Genomic DNA, 16,460 nt, shown 5'->3' on the forward strand with positions numbered 1-16,460 from the left:
GTCAGGCATTGCTGAATCAAAGTAGTACCATCAGGCACTGTTTTTCTATGTACCCTGGACTGATGCTGAGAAGCGCTGGACCTCTTCCCCTTCCACCTTCCCTAACCCTGGTCACTACCCAGCCAGGGCCTGCCCTGCTCCTTACCTGAATATGTGTGATGCGTGAAGGATGGGGTAGGGGCCTTGTCATCCATACCATCTCACAGATATTTGAAAATACAATTACTGCCTCTGGCGACAGCTGTCCCACCCCCTCATTCCCTCTTCCTTTCCTGTGTTTAACAGCCCTCCTTGCCAGCAAGGAAGTTCTTCCAAATCTAACCTGAGTATCTCCTGCTGCAGTGCAGGATCATTTCCTCATTCTCTTAATGAAGCATGAATTATAGCAATCCCTACTCTTGTTTTTTCCTTCCTCTTTTGGAGTAACCCTGCTCCTTAGATTCTGCTAAGAGAAACTTTTCAGAGACCGTCTTTTCCTCATCCCGCCACACCAACCGGAGCAGGAGAGGGCAGATCAAGAGAGCACAGAGGAGGGACGTGGCCATGAGTTTGCGTGGAGTACAAACTGCCTGTCTCCCCAATTAAACGCGCTGGTCCTGGATATAGAATCACCAAATGGTAGGATAGAAATGCCCTTGTAGAGTTGCTAGTTCTAGCCCCTCATTTTACAAACAAGGGAACTGAAGCCCACGGAGGATGTCAGCATCAGCAATGCGTGGACTACGCGTGTGAGGATATGCCAGGGATTACACCCATTTTTCCATCAGTTCCCCCAGGACGGGGCCCAGCCTCCTTGCGGTAAGCTCAGACAATGAAGAGCTTCAGGCTGTCTGTGAAGACACTACCTGGGTGACTGGGTTGTCAGTCTTTCACAGCCACTCTTTTCAGCAATAAAACCGGGTGTTAGATTAAATGGTCACCAGTCCCGTCTGGTCCTGACAGGCGGTGGCCAGTTGGACACTTTCTGCAGGTGTTCTCCGGCGCTCTCCCTTTCACTGAGAGGAGGCTAACCAGATGGAACAGGATGGGTGACAAGCTTCAACCTCACTATTCTTGTAAGAACAATAGTGATAATAAAACCCCTTTCTAGGGACCTGTCTTGCAATTTAGCCCCAGGCTCTGTTTACAGAATTTTTTAATATTAATTTTTAGAGCCAACTTAAAACAATAATGTGGGATTAAAATTAGCATGATAAGCCTCAGTGAAACGAGAAGAGCCTGCCATTAGTTTTGGTGGGAAGTTTTGGCAACACCCCCAGTGCGTGAACACATATAAATACACAAACAGCTTATAGACACAAACTGTGCACACAGAGGCAGATACTCATGCAGACACACACAATTCTCCTATTCCTGGAGCGTATTTATGCACGCACGCAGACGTGCATATCTGAACACGCACACACATATAGATATGGATGTGCACACACATACACATCAGTCCCCACAAGGCGGTTGGGGCCATAATGATTGCCTTCTACCCTCTTCTCTGTTTTCCTCCTTGGCCTCTGCAGATCTGTGGAAATCCTTCCCTTCCACATCTGGATTTAGTGCATCCCACTATTTAGCCCCTGCTCCAAACATCTGGAGCAGCCCCTGAATGTCCCTGAATGATTGATCTTTCCCTTCCCCCTCTTTCCTGCCAGGAGTAAGTGATGCCCTCTTCTCAGAGGCCCCCAAAGCCTACCACCAAAATGTTTAGTATGCAGAGCCTGGGTCTGTCCTCTAGGACAAGCTGTTATGTGTTTATTGTGTAGTCAAACAGGGTGGGAGCCCTGTCCCTGCTCCAGTCCTGGCCCAGCTCCTACAATCTGACTCCCAGAAGGATTCCATAAAACCATGATCTGCAATGCAAAACCCAAGAAACATCTGGGAGGGTCTGTAGGTTTTCTCCAAATCACCTGTGCCCTAATTTACTATGAATAACAATTAGTTTACTCTTATCAGTTAATTGTTCCCCTTGTGGGTTCCCTCTGCCTCTGCTGGCCTCTCTTTCGGCAGGAGCTTTGGCCCTCTCCTGACTTGTAATGGTACTTCCTTTTCTGACCACCCGTCCTCCTCAGCTAACCAACCACCCCAGAGAGGTAACAGAAAGCAGCTGAGCTGCTCTCTGCCTATCTGGGATTTAGTGCTGGGCTTCGCTGTCTAATTGTTGGCGCCCCCATTTCTAGGGAGCCGTCCGCCACCTCAAAGTCTATAGGAGTGATTTTGCTGCTGTGAATGCACTGGTCCAGGAAGACTCCCACCCATCCACCACACGCTGCATGTGCTCACCCATTATTGCAGCCCCTCCCTCACCAGAGTGGTGGGAGTTGAGAGGGTAGGACAGGGTGAATTCCCCAGGGCCCTGAAGCGCCTGGCAGGCACACATGACTTGTTCCTGCAGTGGCTCTCACTGGATGTGTGTGCATGTGTTGTTTTGGGTGGATGGGCTCATGGCCCAGAGAGAGAAAGGAGAAGAGACCTTTAAGCTCTTCTCCTTCATCAGGAGATCTCTGGTCAGAGCTTTGGATTTTGAACATTCTTATTTCCCCATAACAAATTGGAAATGCTCCTTTGGTCTCCAGGACTCTCAGCCCTCCTACGCTTCTCCCTCCCTTCCTCTCCAGCAGGCCAGCATTCTTCCCAAGCTGCAGTGAGAAGGCTGACCCTGCCCTTCTCAAATCCCTGCATCTATGGGGAGGGTGCAGTTGTATGGCTTTAGACCCCTGGAGTGATCTCAGTTTTTTAAATTCCAGTATAGTTAGCATACAGTGTTATATTAGTTTCAGGTGTACAATATAGTGATTCAACAATTCTGTTCATTACTCAGTGCTCATCAGGGTAAGTATACTCTTTTTTTTTTTAAGATTTTTATCTATTCATTTGAGATAGAGAGAGAGGGAGAGGGAGAGAGAGAGAATGAGGAGGGGGAGAGGCAGAGGGAGAGGGAGAAGCAGACAGACTCCCCATTGAGCCAGGAGCCCGATGCGGGGCTCGATCCCAGGACCTGGAGATCATGACCTGAGCCAAAGGCAGACACTTAACCCTTTGAGCCACCCAGGCACCCCTGGATAAGTGTTCTCTTAATCCCCTTGAGCTACTTCACCCATACTTTCTCCACCTCCCCTCTGGTAACAATTTGTTTGTTCTCTATAGTTAAGAGTCTGTTTCTTGGTTTGTCTCTTTTTTCTTTGTTTGTTGGTTTTCTTAAATTTCACATATGAGTGAAATCATATGTTATTTCTCTCTCTCTGACTGACTTATTTCACTTACCATTATACTCTCTAGATCCATCCATGTTGTTACAAATGGAAAGACTTCATTCTTTTTTACAACTGAGTAATATTCTATTGAATATTGATATTCAATATTCTATTGAATAATACCACATCTTTATCCATTGATCTATCGATGGGCACTTGGGCTGCTTCCATAATTTGGCTATTGTAAATAATGCCGCAATAAAGTAGGGGTGCATATGTCCTTGAATTAGTGTTTTTGAATCCTTTGGGTAAATACCTAGTAGTGCAATTACTGGATAATGGGGTAGTTCTATTTTTAACTTTTTGAGGAAACTTCATACTGTTTTGCACAGTGGCTTCATTAGTCCACCAACAGGGCATGAGTGTTCCTTTCTCTCCACATCCTCACCAACATAAAGTGATCACAGTTTTGTTTTGCTTTGTTTTTCCTGTGGCTGAGGGAGGCATGAGAGACTATGGGAGCAGAGCCCTGTGACTGGGGAGTGTATCTTTGTGAGGCAAACTTGGGAATAGTCTCTGTACTCTTGGAGCAGTGCAAACCACCCCAGGTTGTCCCTTGACCTCTCCAACTTATTCACCAGAATCCATTCCTCCCAAGTCCCTCTAGAAATCCTTATGACCTGGGCCTGGGTCAGTCGCAGTGAGACCAATGGCTCCCTCAGTTCCTCCAAGAGTCTGCTCTGGCCCTGCTGCCCTCATCCTGCAGCCTCTCCTGACTGAGGCACCGCAGGAAGTAAGCGGCCTTCCTCTCAGTGCCATCACACCTTCTCTGGGCTTCTCTGGAGGTTCCTATTCATGCATGCATGCTTTCATTTGTTCAGCAGATATTCGGAGTCTATTAGAAGCTCCTCTTATGCCATACTCTGTGGTAGGCACCAGGATAGAGCAGTAATAATGGATGTGGCACTAAATAACAGCAAGAAGAAAAGTTAACTTTCGGGAGGCCCTTTGTATGTATCAGGTAATGTTTGACTTCTTCGTGTGCATTAACGGATTTCATGACATTTGTTTATGAGGCACTGTTAACAATAAGGTTCTATTATAAATTCCATTTTATAGGTCAGGAATCCAGGGCATAGTATTTAGGTAATTTAATCAAGGTCCCATGTTTAGTGAATGACAAAGTTGGCATTTGATGCAGGCAGTCTAATTCTAGAACTCATGCTGTTCATCATCCCAGTATACCTCAGGAGCTTATATGGTAGGGGTATAATAGACAAGCAAACACGCTGAATAAACACAGATGTTGAATGAGATATAAGAAGGAAATCACAGGACAAAGCGCTAGGGAGAATCCTGGGAGGGACTTTTTACATGGGAAGATCAGGGAAAGCCTCTGTCAAGAGGTCAGTTGAGCTGTAACTTGCAGGATGGTAGGGCCAGTTGCATGCAGAGCTGGAGACCTGGGGCTCAGTCCTAGAGAACAGCAATAGGCAAAGTCAGGAGGCAGGAAAAGGGTCAGTGTGTTTGAGAAACAAAAACAAGGCAAGTGAGGCTGGAGTGTGGAGAGCAAGCCCAGAGCAATGTGAAATGAGAAGAACATTCCTTTTCAGAGTTTGAGGATTCATGTGCATGGCTGCCCTCCTGCACAGGTGTCTTCTAGAGAGGAGCTGTTCAATAAATATGATGGATGTAGTTGCTTAATTTCCTGCCTAGACTCCCCTTCACAGCCAGGGTAACAGGCAGACATCTTAGACCTCCAGTGTTAGCAGAGTTTCTGTGGAAGTGACTTCCTCCTCCTGAGCTGCTCTCACCTTCTTTTGGAATTTGGAAGACATAAAGAAGGACTAAAAGTCTTCCTTTATGGGTGCTTTGATTTCATTCATTCATTCATTCATTCATTCATTCATTCATTCATTCCACTCAATTTCTGGGAGGCTGCTCTGTGCCAGGACCTCTACTAGGTGCTGAAAAATAGAGAAATGGAAGATTTGGCTCCTGCTTTCAGTCTGGCATTCCTCTCAAGCCTGGGGTTTCCGTGTTTTGATTTGCCATCTGCTTTTCCCCATGTGCCCTACCGCTGGATTCTTCTGAAAGAAAGAAGAGGAATGGGTTGTTTGGTGGGCAGGCTGAGACCTGGGCAAGGCTGCTGCCCAGGACAAAATGTAGGAGGGGAGGAGAGGGGAAGCACTGGGCAATGACCTCAAGATTTTTTCTTATTGCCCAAGATGCTTGGTATAATGACTTCTTTTGGATAGGAGAGGAAGAAAAGGAGGCTGTAACAGTTGCAGGAAAAATTCAGACTTAAAGTAGTGATTTTTGATCAGGCATTTTCTTTTTTTTATAATAATATTTTTTTATTATATAATGTTAGTCACCATACAGTACATCCCTGGTTTTTGATGTGAAGTTCGATGATTCATTAGTTGCGTATAACACCCAGTGCACCATGCAATACGTGCCCTCCTTACTACCCATCACCAGAGTATCCCAATCCTCCACCCCTCTCCCCTCTGAAGCCCTCAGTTTGTTTCTCAGAGTCCATAGTCTCTCATGCTTCATTCCCCCTTCTGATTACCCCCCTTTCTTTATCCCTTTGGATCAGGCATATTCTGAAAGAAAAGTTTGGTGTTAAAAGGTTTGAGAAATCTTTTTTTGTGCTCAGTGTATCAGAAGCAGACCTCTCTCCTCCTTCTCCAGATTCCTTAGACCTGTAAATTTCCTTTCTTTTTCTTTTTTCTTTTTTTCTTTTCTTTTCTTTTTTCTTTTCTTTTCTTTTCTTTTCTTTTCTTTTCTTTTCTTTTCTTTTCCTTTCCTTTCCTTTCCCTTCTCTTTTTTTCTTTTCCTTTCTTCTTTTTTTTATTTCTCCACCCCCCCTCTCTTTCTTAGTTTTTTTTCCCCCCTGGAGCCATGAGAATGGCAGAGTTGAGGAGGGGATACTCAGAATCAGTGGGCATTAATGCTCTTTGTCCAACCTTCATGTCGTCTGATCTATGTGTTATGGAAGACAGGAAAAGAGAGAACTCACGCTAAACACTCTCTGAGCAGCCTCATTGATCATGGGAAGCTGAGGGGACTGAGGAATACATACCTTCTGGTTTTGTTGAACAAGCAAAGAGTCTTTCAGGATTTCTAAGCAGCAAGGAGAAGGTATGGACATATGAGTGGAAAGAGTGCTGAACGTTGAGGGTCAAGCTTTTCCTCAGACTTTGGGAAGAAATGGTAGAGGCATGACCACTTGAAAACCTGGACACTACTCAGCAGCAGACTGTTCAGTGAAATCCCAAAGATGATGGTCTTGAACCTCCTGCTCAGATGATTAGCCCTCAGGCCACCGTGGCTGCTTACAAGGTAGTCCACCCACACATGCCTGCACCCAGGCCTGTAACTGGGAAAACTGCCTTTCACCTGATGGCTACTTCCTGGCTGCATGCATTTGGGGGTCTCTGTAGGGGAGCTGGTGATCTGTCCTCACATAGCCTCCTGGTGGATAAAGGAGCTAAGGAGTTAGGGACAGTTCTAATAGGGCCCTCTGGGGTAGAGCACACATCTGATAGTTCTAATTCTCCAGCTCCGTTTTCTGCAAATGGATGGTCATTTTGGGCTTTCTGGTCTCTAATCCCCCATTCAGCAAAGCAAACACCCTAAATCCTCAATAATGTAGGTTTTACTGTCTCATATATACATATCTGTGTTTCAGCACCGAGGCCAGCGCCACTCATGAGCAGCATATGTTCTCGCATCTGGACATAAGCAATATTAGGACTCTGGAAGCCCAACTTCGGCTTGGCAGGAAGGCATCACATAGTGGAAGCCAGGCTGACATCCACATAAAACCCTGTTTCCAGGCCCTGTAGCTGTGTTTCTTTGAAAAAGACAGAATCTTCTTTAAAATGACAGCTAGATAAGGCATACAGTAGAAACAACATATTTGGGGACTGATTGGAAAAGGTTAAGAGGGCCCATGTTCCAAATGAGGGGGCTGACCTAGATCAGGGATGGCAAATCAATTTTATTTTGCATGCCAGTTTCAGTGAATTGGTTGTGGATGTGTGAAGCATTGTGTGAAGTGTTCTGAAACTACATCTGTGGTAAGCAGGACAGAGTGCCATGACCCATTAGTGATTTTGCCTTGAGTGGCTGGTAGGATACAGGGATGGCCATTTCTGCTAACTAGGTGATATCTAAAATCCTTTTGACTTCTAGGATTATATGTCTTTAAAAATTAGTTTCTATGTGTTCTCTTCTTTCAGTTCTTTCTTTAAAAAAAAAATCCACTTATTTGTTCACCCATTTAACTAACATTTACTGAGGGCCTGCTAGGTGCTTGTTTCCAGGCAGTACATCTTACTTACCTTCAGTAAGCTTGCAGTCTAATAGGGAAAAGGGACAACTAAGGAGATACAGCATAGTGGGTAAAGACAATATTCTATGGAATTGATGACATGTTTTTGGTGTAGTGAAGGTATGATGAAGTCCTGGCAATTTTGCCCAAAATCAAATTGCACTCCTTTCAACACACTGGTGGGCCAATTGGCAGAATTTGAAAGCAGGCTTCCCGTGACTTAACTCTGAGGTTGAGAAAAGAGGTCCCAAACTGTGGGTCATCAGTCTGCTGGTAAACCCACCTTGTTAAGTGATATTAGCCTATTGATGTAGGTAGGGCAATCAGAGTCCTCTCCTAGGCCTAGCCTAGCTACGGTCACTCACAGACCACCTAGTAGAACCTCACCATTGCTAGACAAGAAGGTTCAGCATATCTCCAATTTGAAACCACCTTTAAAGCTCTTAAATTTTGGGAGGGAGGAGGATACTGCAATGTCTTTATTAAGGATTAAGGGGAAGGATGGGAGTGTGTTGGCAGTGAAAGAAATTAGGAAGACCACCAGAGATGCTAGGATAGGCCATTTCTAATGAACTTGTTTCTTGTTCTCTGGTAAACTATCATTTTTGTGAGTTTCAGTAGATTCATTTGCAATAAATCAGGCTTAAGGAAACTTGAGCAATGGGAAAGTAGACATCATAGCTTTACAACTAGGCCCACTGAGGCCATGCATGGCCAGTGGTCCTCCTGCATGCTCAAACCCCCAGCAGGCCCGCAGAACCCAGACATTACAATGGTCAGGGGCCCTCCTGAGTCTGGAAGTTAAAACCCAATCCAGTCATCTCAGTGGTGAATGGTGAATCTCTCTGCATCTCTTGAAGATCCCACGATTAAACAGGCAGAGAAATGTGTTTCATAAAATATGTATATTGTTTGCTTTGTATAAAAGCATTTTAATCTTTCTTAGCTCATAGCCAAGATGAGCAATGGAAGGAGAAATTTTTCACTGTACGTTACAATCAGGCACTGGCCAGCAGTATCTTCTGGGGTGAATGCTTAATCATCATCGTCATCATCATTATCATCACCACCATCCCTACAATTTATTAGGTAAGTGTATAATTTCACATGAGTTCCATGAAAGTTCAGACTGTGACTTATTCATTAAATCAGCTCTTCTACCTAGCAGTGTTTGGTACATGCTAGATGTCTAATGAATATCAGATGTTATAACTGTTTACTAAAAATGAATGAGGGAATACATGAGGTTTCACATAAATTATGTTGTTTGTTCTTAAGTATAATCCCATGAGGTGGGTAGGGTAGGTCTCATTACCCTCCAATTATGTATAAGGAAACTGAGGCACAGATGGGTGCCTTGTCTTTACCTGGTCCTGTCCTGGGATCTGACCTCATAGAGGTAATTGTCCTGCTCTGCTCAAGTTTTTTTTCTTGGGTAGAATCTGGTCACTAACCTCCCTTCTGGCCCTGGCTGGGAGCCTCTTTTGGGGGAAGAAGGCAGACCTTAACTCGTTTGGCTCCTGTGTTCTATCAGACTAACCTCACTCCCATGGATAATGCCTCATTGTCAGCCCTAGAGCCTGAGGAGCAAATTCTTCATTATTGGATGGAGCTGACATGCAAGAACAATTGGGCTAAATTGATTATATTTTCCAAATCATCACCCAGCTTCTAATTCTATCTGTGAGATGGACTAATTTGAGCAAGAATTATATTCTAAATTAGGAATCCAAGCCCTTGACCAGGAAGGGAGAAAAGGGTCTTATGTACTTAGGGCAATAAAAAGGTTTTTAGGCCCGGTAGGTTTTCAAGAAAGGTTCTCTGGGAAGGAAGGAAATAATGTACAATCAGGATGGGCCCCTGGCAGTTTCCTCTGCCCCATTCTGCTGCCTTCTACCATTACATCTGTATTTAGTAATGATATCTCAAAACCAGCTAAGTAGAGTAGTGAGCTTGTATTCCAGCTCTACTCCTGGATAGAAACAAGGCAATGGGCAGAGGTTGAACTTAAAAACTTTATACCTCAGAGTTAACAGAAATCATAGGCCATTCATCTAAACTTCTATAGGATACCCCATTCCCCTGTACAACACCGCAGAGAGGTGTCTTTCCTGTTTCTGTGTTAACCCAATGCTAGAGGCTCCATTGCCCTTCAAGACATCCTGTTCCAAATTAGAAAGTTCTTCCTATTGAAACTGAACTTTGCCTTTTTAAAAACTCTTTGGTCCATGTCCTTTAGGGTAGTGCTTCTCAGACATAGGAATCTCCTGATTCTGATTGGAATCTGATTAAAATATAGATTCTGATTCAGATACTGATACTGATGTCATGGGTCCATTAAGCTCACTTTGAGTGGTGAAGGCTCGCTCATGGCTGCAAGACAGGATAAAAGTTTGAAGGCAGTGATAATGTCCATATTTTTATTTCTTTTCACCAAGATAAAAATCCTACACTCCATTAAATTCATAGTAAACAAGCTTTATATACTCATAGAATGTCAAGTTTAGAACAGACATTCTCCTCCAAAAAAGATCTTTCTTAATTTTTTCATTTTACAAATGGGGAAACTGAGGTCCAGGAAATTGCCTAAAAGCATAATGCTGGCAGAGCCAGGAATAGCTAGAATTAAGTTTTTCTGAGCCAAGATCTTTTGTCTTAAGCTGAACTGTCTTCAGATAGTAAGAATAAGAGTAGCAGATAAGAGAAGGTGATAAAATGTGTTCCCTGAGCTGCTGTGGGAAGCAAAAGCACAGAAGAGGTGGTCTTCTCAGTGGTACTCCGTGGGGATAAGAATAGTTGATATCATTAGCTCCTGCCAGGGAAAAAAGGATGTAACAGGAGAGATATGAGAGAGGAAGAAGGCAACAGTCAAGAGAGGTGGGGAAAAACACCATGGAGAGTAGAGACAGAAAAAATGCAAGGCTTTTAGGGACTCCTATTGAATAGGAAGAAATGTTAAAGGTGAAGGGAAGAAATAAAGGATTGGATCCCTTAACATACATTGGAAAATGGGTACCCATTCTTCTCATTCCGACAACACTTGTCCTTTATTCCTGTATAGAACGTAGCCCTTTGTGGAGTATTTCCTGTTTACATATACATTCCCCCACCTATAAACAATAAGCATCTTGGAGGTAAGGACCATGACTGGTTCACTATTACTTTCCAAGCACCTAACCCAGAGCCTGGCATATAGTAGGTATTAAATACATATTTTTTAATGCATGAGTGCTGGAGTAAAGAACTAGAAGCGGAAGTCAAAATCTAGGACTGTACATACTAAAAAGAAAATCTGATTACTGTAGACATATGAAAAATACCTTGATAAGATGATGTGGTAATTAGACCTAGGATAACCAAGAAGACTTGATAGGTTTTGGAAATGCATGATGAGGGAAATGGGGGGATTAAGGTTTGTGGATCAAAGAACTAGAAGGCAGGGAATCAGATTTCTTAGGAAAAACCAAGAGTTCTGTTTTGGCCATTAAGTTTGAGATAAATATTAGGTACTTCAAGGAAGATTTTGAGTGGTCAGTTAGATACAGCTAGTCTCCTTGGATCCAGAGAAGCTGCTGGAAGTTCTAGGGATGGTCTGAGTCCCTCCCCACCCCTGGAGCTGCAAGTGGTACTCCAGCTGCCACAGGGGTAGAAGGAGACAGCCTTCCTTCTGGAGCCTCGACGGACGGGCAGCTTACCCCTGGGACTCACAGGAATCGCGGTTTATCACTACCCAGGGAACCTCAGTGGCTTGGCAAAGCACACAAGGTAAATGTGGGGTAGTAATGGAAAATTGAAGCACAGTGAGGGAGGCCCTTCAGTATGAGAGAGAACAATCAGAACGCCCAGAGCACAGAGGAAATCTAACCGTACTAACTACAAAACAAGTGAGATTAAGCCTAGCATAATGGAAACTTTCTGCGACTAAACTCATGTTTTCCAACTTGAAAAATTCAGTAGCTAAATTAAAGAAAAAGGCAGCAACTCCTGAGAGATAGATAGTGGTTTAGAGGATCAAGGGGGAAGAAATGCCTCCAGTGTGAAGCAAAAAATAAAGAGCTGGAAATTACGAAGAGAAAAGAAAGAAGATATCTGAAGAACAAATTCTGGAGACTTCACATGTAAATAGCAGGAGTGCCAGAAGGAGAAAACCAAACAGATGGAGAAGCAATAAATTAAGAAATAATACAGAAAAATTATCTTGGTTTGTCAAAAAACTTGAGTCTGAAGATTGAAACAGCTCACTGAGTTCTAGGTGAAACTGACAAAAATCTCCCACCGAGGCATCTACTGGGGAAAGGCAAAACATGTGTCTTTGTCTTCACCACGTCTCCCTCAGCTTCTAGGGAGATGAGCATCTCTAAGCACACTGACACCCTTAACATCCTCCCTGAGAGGAGCTTTGGGAGGGATTCAATATCATTCCCCACTCCCATGAAGGGATGAGGGGGAAATGGAGTGGCTTTAGGCTATCTTCCTGCTGTGATATTCATGAATCCATGGAAATGCATAAGGAGCCAAATCCTAGATGCACGATGAAGAAAGCGGGCTGGGAACTAGTGTCTGGGTTCAAGCCTAGGCTTGGTGGCCTGAGTCTCCCAAGTGGTGGCTTCCTGCTGTGTTCCATACTGTGCAGAGAGCATGGCAGCAGGCAGGGGAATAGAGGAATGAGTACCAGCGGCACCGCACAATCCAGCCTCGTGGCATAGATTTAGAGAATCTGCAGGTCGGAGAGGTCCTCTCGTTTGCCGCTCTCCTCCCCCTTTCTGGACTCATGTGTCACAATAATAGTCATGTTAGCTAATGCACACATCATCTCACACAGTTAGAAATCACTGTCAGATATGTTATCTCCTTACTATGATTATGTTATAGCCTTGTGATGCTTCCGTGGGATAGGGAAGGGCAGAGATTACCACGTACCCATTTTACAGACAGGATAATTGAGAACTGGAGTTCTTTTGTAGATGAAGAAAATAAGAAAGTTGAGGTTCAGTTGGTCCTGATTCTTCACCCTTCCCTGAATCTATACCCTTGTCATAGTCTTATTGTTGGTAGTGTGTAGTTTCCTATTTGACTCTAGGCCTGTCCGTGTAACTTAATCCAGACATTATAATGGGGTGGGAGTGACAGCAAGCCATTCTGAGACAAGGCCTTAGAGGACTTGTAGATCCCTCCCCCTCCCCCTCCCCCTCCCCCTCCCCCTCCCCCTCCTCCTCCTCCTCTTCCTCCTTCTTCTTTTTAAACCTTCACCATGGCTGTGAGATGAGTTGCTGCCCCCTTGGCCTGGCTCTGGAATAACTAAAAATGTGGAACAGACCCCAGCCCTTGCAGACCTACAGCTCGAAGCTGAGTTGCCCCTGTTGGCCTGTTCCTCTGTGAGGACAAATGACTTGTTTTAAGCCACTGAGGTTTTGTGGGTCTCTTTTCACTATGTAGAATTATTATAGCAATAGCTAACTGATGCTCTTGGGGCAATATGTCACTTAGTACACCTTCAAATTTGTGTACAGAAGAATCACTGAAGTTCCTGTGAAAACAGACTCATAGGACCCTAGGAGATTCTGATTTACTAATTTGGGAGGGGGCCCAGGAATCTGCCTTTTCAGTTGGTGCTTCATGGTTCTGTGACAAGCTATTTGCCTTATACACATTGAGTGGGAAGAGTTTGTCTCAGATCACCAGCGGTGGGGGCAGGGGGGTAGGAGTGTGGGAGTGCATTTTCAGGACCAGGACTGCTGGCTCTCAGACTCCAGATATCTCCTCTTCTCACCCAGCGATGACAGGGGAGTATGCGTGTACGTGCGTGTGCGTGTGCGTGTGTGTGTGTGTGGTGGGGGCATTACAGCAAGTACATTAGTATTGCAACCCGGGACCCTACTCTGTGTGCTACGAATGCTGTAGTTCTAATCTAGCAAATTGTTCTAGGAACTTGGGGAATGCTGTGCTCTGAACTGCTCACAGCTGCAGCTTCTTGAAGAGAGCTGCCCCTCCCTACACGCGCGCACACACACGCACACACGCACATGCGAGATGGCACTTTTCTTTCTGCAAAGATCAAATTGGCCTCCTTGTCGCAGGCTCAAAGCAGCTGTTTATTTGTTGTTTTCATGTTTTCAACTGTTGTGATGAGGTTTGCTTCCTTCTCCTTTAACTGAATTACGTGTCATTTAGCTCTTGAGTGCAAGCTGCAGACTGAGCTGGATTCTTCTGCATGTGGGGCTTCCAATTCCTTCTCTGTCCTACAGACCAAGGAGACCGACACAGCCATCAGGCCCTGGGGCCCTGGGGCCCCTCACACACATAAAAAAGACCAGAGGCACAAGCTGTTCTTTGGGTTAAGGTTGATGTTCTCCCTCATCTTACCTCTCTGGGAGTGCAGCTCTGGACCAAGGACCAGGTAGAAAGTGGGGGTCACCCAGTCACCCAGAGGAGTACATTCTCTCTCCTGTACTTGTCCTGAATCCCACATTTCAGGAATGCAGGAACCTAGATTTCATTTACCCTTGTTTATGGGTCTGTTGGGTGCATTTTGTTGGCCCATGTTGGCTGAGTTGAGCACAATGGAAAGAGAATGGAAACAAATTAGCTTGCAGGAGAGCCTGTGAGCACACTGAGATGACTGGAGGCAGTGGCATGGACCAAATGTTTTTCAGAACCTTCCTTTTATCTCTTGGGACGCAAGTTCTATCCACGCTGACCTTCAAGGGACCAGAGAAGCTCGCCATTAGCCAAATGTTGCTTCCGTTTTCCTGCTGTTGAGCCCTGGTCTCTACCCCTGACATTTAGTCCTGCTCCTGTCTCTAAGCAGGAGAGACCTAGCCCATTTCCATCACACTGCAGTGTCCAGAGGAATCGTTATCGCCTTTATAAGTGATTGGCCTGCTGTGTGACTATTAACACTCACTTCCCTCTTTGGGGCTTGAATCTTTTTAACCCTGAAATGGGGTGGTTGGTCTAGATGAGCTGGGTCTAAGAATCTTAATTATAAATGTCTTTGCACGTATGGTTATGTCTAAACTAGTCACTTCTTAGTAGTTCTGCAGCAAATTAGTCTGGCATAGTCAGTTTAGCATCATACTGATAAAGAACCTTGATCCTCAGGTAAATGAGGCATGGTGATGGGCTTGACAATATTCAAAAGGAACTGAGCAGACTCTAGAACCGAGGTCTCCTGGACCTGAGGCTTTTACTTGGCAGCAAGTATATCTAGGGATGGCGAGGTCAAGAGATGGAGCAGTGCAGGGCAGCCAATAGAGCAGGTTTTAGCAGCCAAGAAGCCAGCCAGATGGTACACAAAGGCCATGCAAAGTTGAGGTAGGCTAAAACCTAGCAGGTAGGGGAGCTTGGCACAGAGGAGCCCAGGAGAAGGTCAGGCTGTCAGACACCAATACAGAAGGGTCTGGTGGCTGTAGAAGGGGACCTCCTGTATGGATTGAAGTTTCTAGTCTGTGCAAGGGTTGGAGTAAACAGCTCTAGAGGAAAGCAAGTGCTGAGCAGGGAACAGACAGGGATGCACCTAGAGTTGAGGCTTGAACAGCTGCTGAGCATAAAACACACAGGTCCCACAGGGACTAATACACCCCTACCCAAGCCTGCTCATTGGGCGTGAGTATCTTTAGCTGAGGGACCTCACACACTCCAAGTGAGGGGAAGACCAGGCTCACCTTCCCTTTCCTGGGTATCTATCAGGGTGGGGTCATACTCCTCCCTGCCCTCCCCTGCACTTGGCATATCAGTAGGGACAGTGCAGTGCCCAGCTAGAAGCCTGGAGCCTGGAGGGTTTATAAACCAAAGATGTCTCTGTTCTGGAGGACTCACTGTTCCTCAGGCCCTCCCAAGTAAATTGCAGCTCTTCACAGCAGGATTAACTGATGCTTTTAATAATAATGCAAGAAGATTATACATTTTTTCTTCCCAATTAAGCCTCTATAAAGAAAAACACCAAAAACAGTGTTCTGAACAAAATAATGCTATTTCTTATAAGCAGCAAGCCAGGGTTCTTTCCTTCCAGTAGGAAAGGAAGGAGGTCTGCCCCCAGGAAGGCTCTCCCATGTGATTCCATGTGTCAGATCGACCTTTCAGGGAAGCATTTTCTTGTTAGTTAACAGATGAGGAAACCAAATGTCAGAGAAGCTGAAAGCACTTGCTCAAGGACACATAGTTATAGCAGGAGGGCAATAGGGCCCAAGTCTTTCTGGTTCAAGCTATCTGGCTCTGTGGGGAAAAGTTACCTCACATCCTGTCCTTTCATTTCACCTCCTTCTGCAAGGATGTCCCCTCATGAGACTGCCCAGGATACTGACTTTAGCCAGGCTCTGCTCTGTTCTCCAGGTCCTCTGAGGATGCCAGACCTGAAACGAGAGCCAGAAAGATTCTCAGAAATCATCCAGTCCAGTGGTGTACATACTTGATTTTTCCAAACAAAATTGTATGAAATGCTCCAGTATTTAAAACAGGTAAAAAATGTCCTTCAACAGATGAATGGATAAAGAAGATGTGGTCCATATATACAATGGAATGTTACTCAGCCATTAGAAAGGATGAATACCCACCATTTGCATCGACATGGATGGAACTGGAGGGGACTATGCTAAGTGAAATAAGTCAAGCAGAGAAAGACAATTATCATATGGTTTCACTCATATGTGGAATATAAGGAATAGTGCAAAGGACCATAGGGGAAGGGAGGGAAAACCAAATGGGAAGAAATCAGACAGGGAGACAAACCGTGAGAGACTCTGGACTCCAGGAAACAACTGAGGGTTACAGAAGGGAGGGGGTTGGGGGGATGGGGTAATCGGGTGATGGGCATTAAGGAGGGCACGGGATCTGATGAGCACTGGGTGTTATACACAACTAATGCATTGTTGAACACTACAACAAAAACCTATGATGTACTATATGCTGGCTAACTGAACATTAATAATAAT

The sequence above is a fragment of the Ursus arctos genome, unplaced genomic scaffold, assembly GCF_023065955.2.
Source record: "Ursus arctos isolate Adak ecotype North America unplaced genomic scaffold, UrsArc2.0 scaffold_22, whole genome shotgun sequence".
In the NCBI taxonomy this organism is placed as follows: domain Eukaryota; kingdom Metazoa; phylum Chordata; class Mammalia; order Carnivora; family Ursidae; genus Ursus; species Ursus arctos.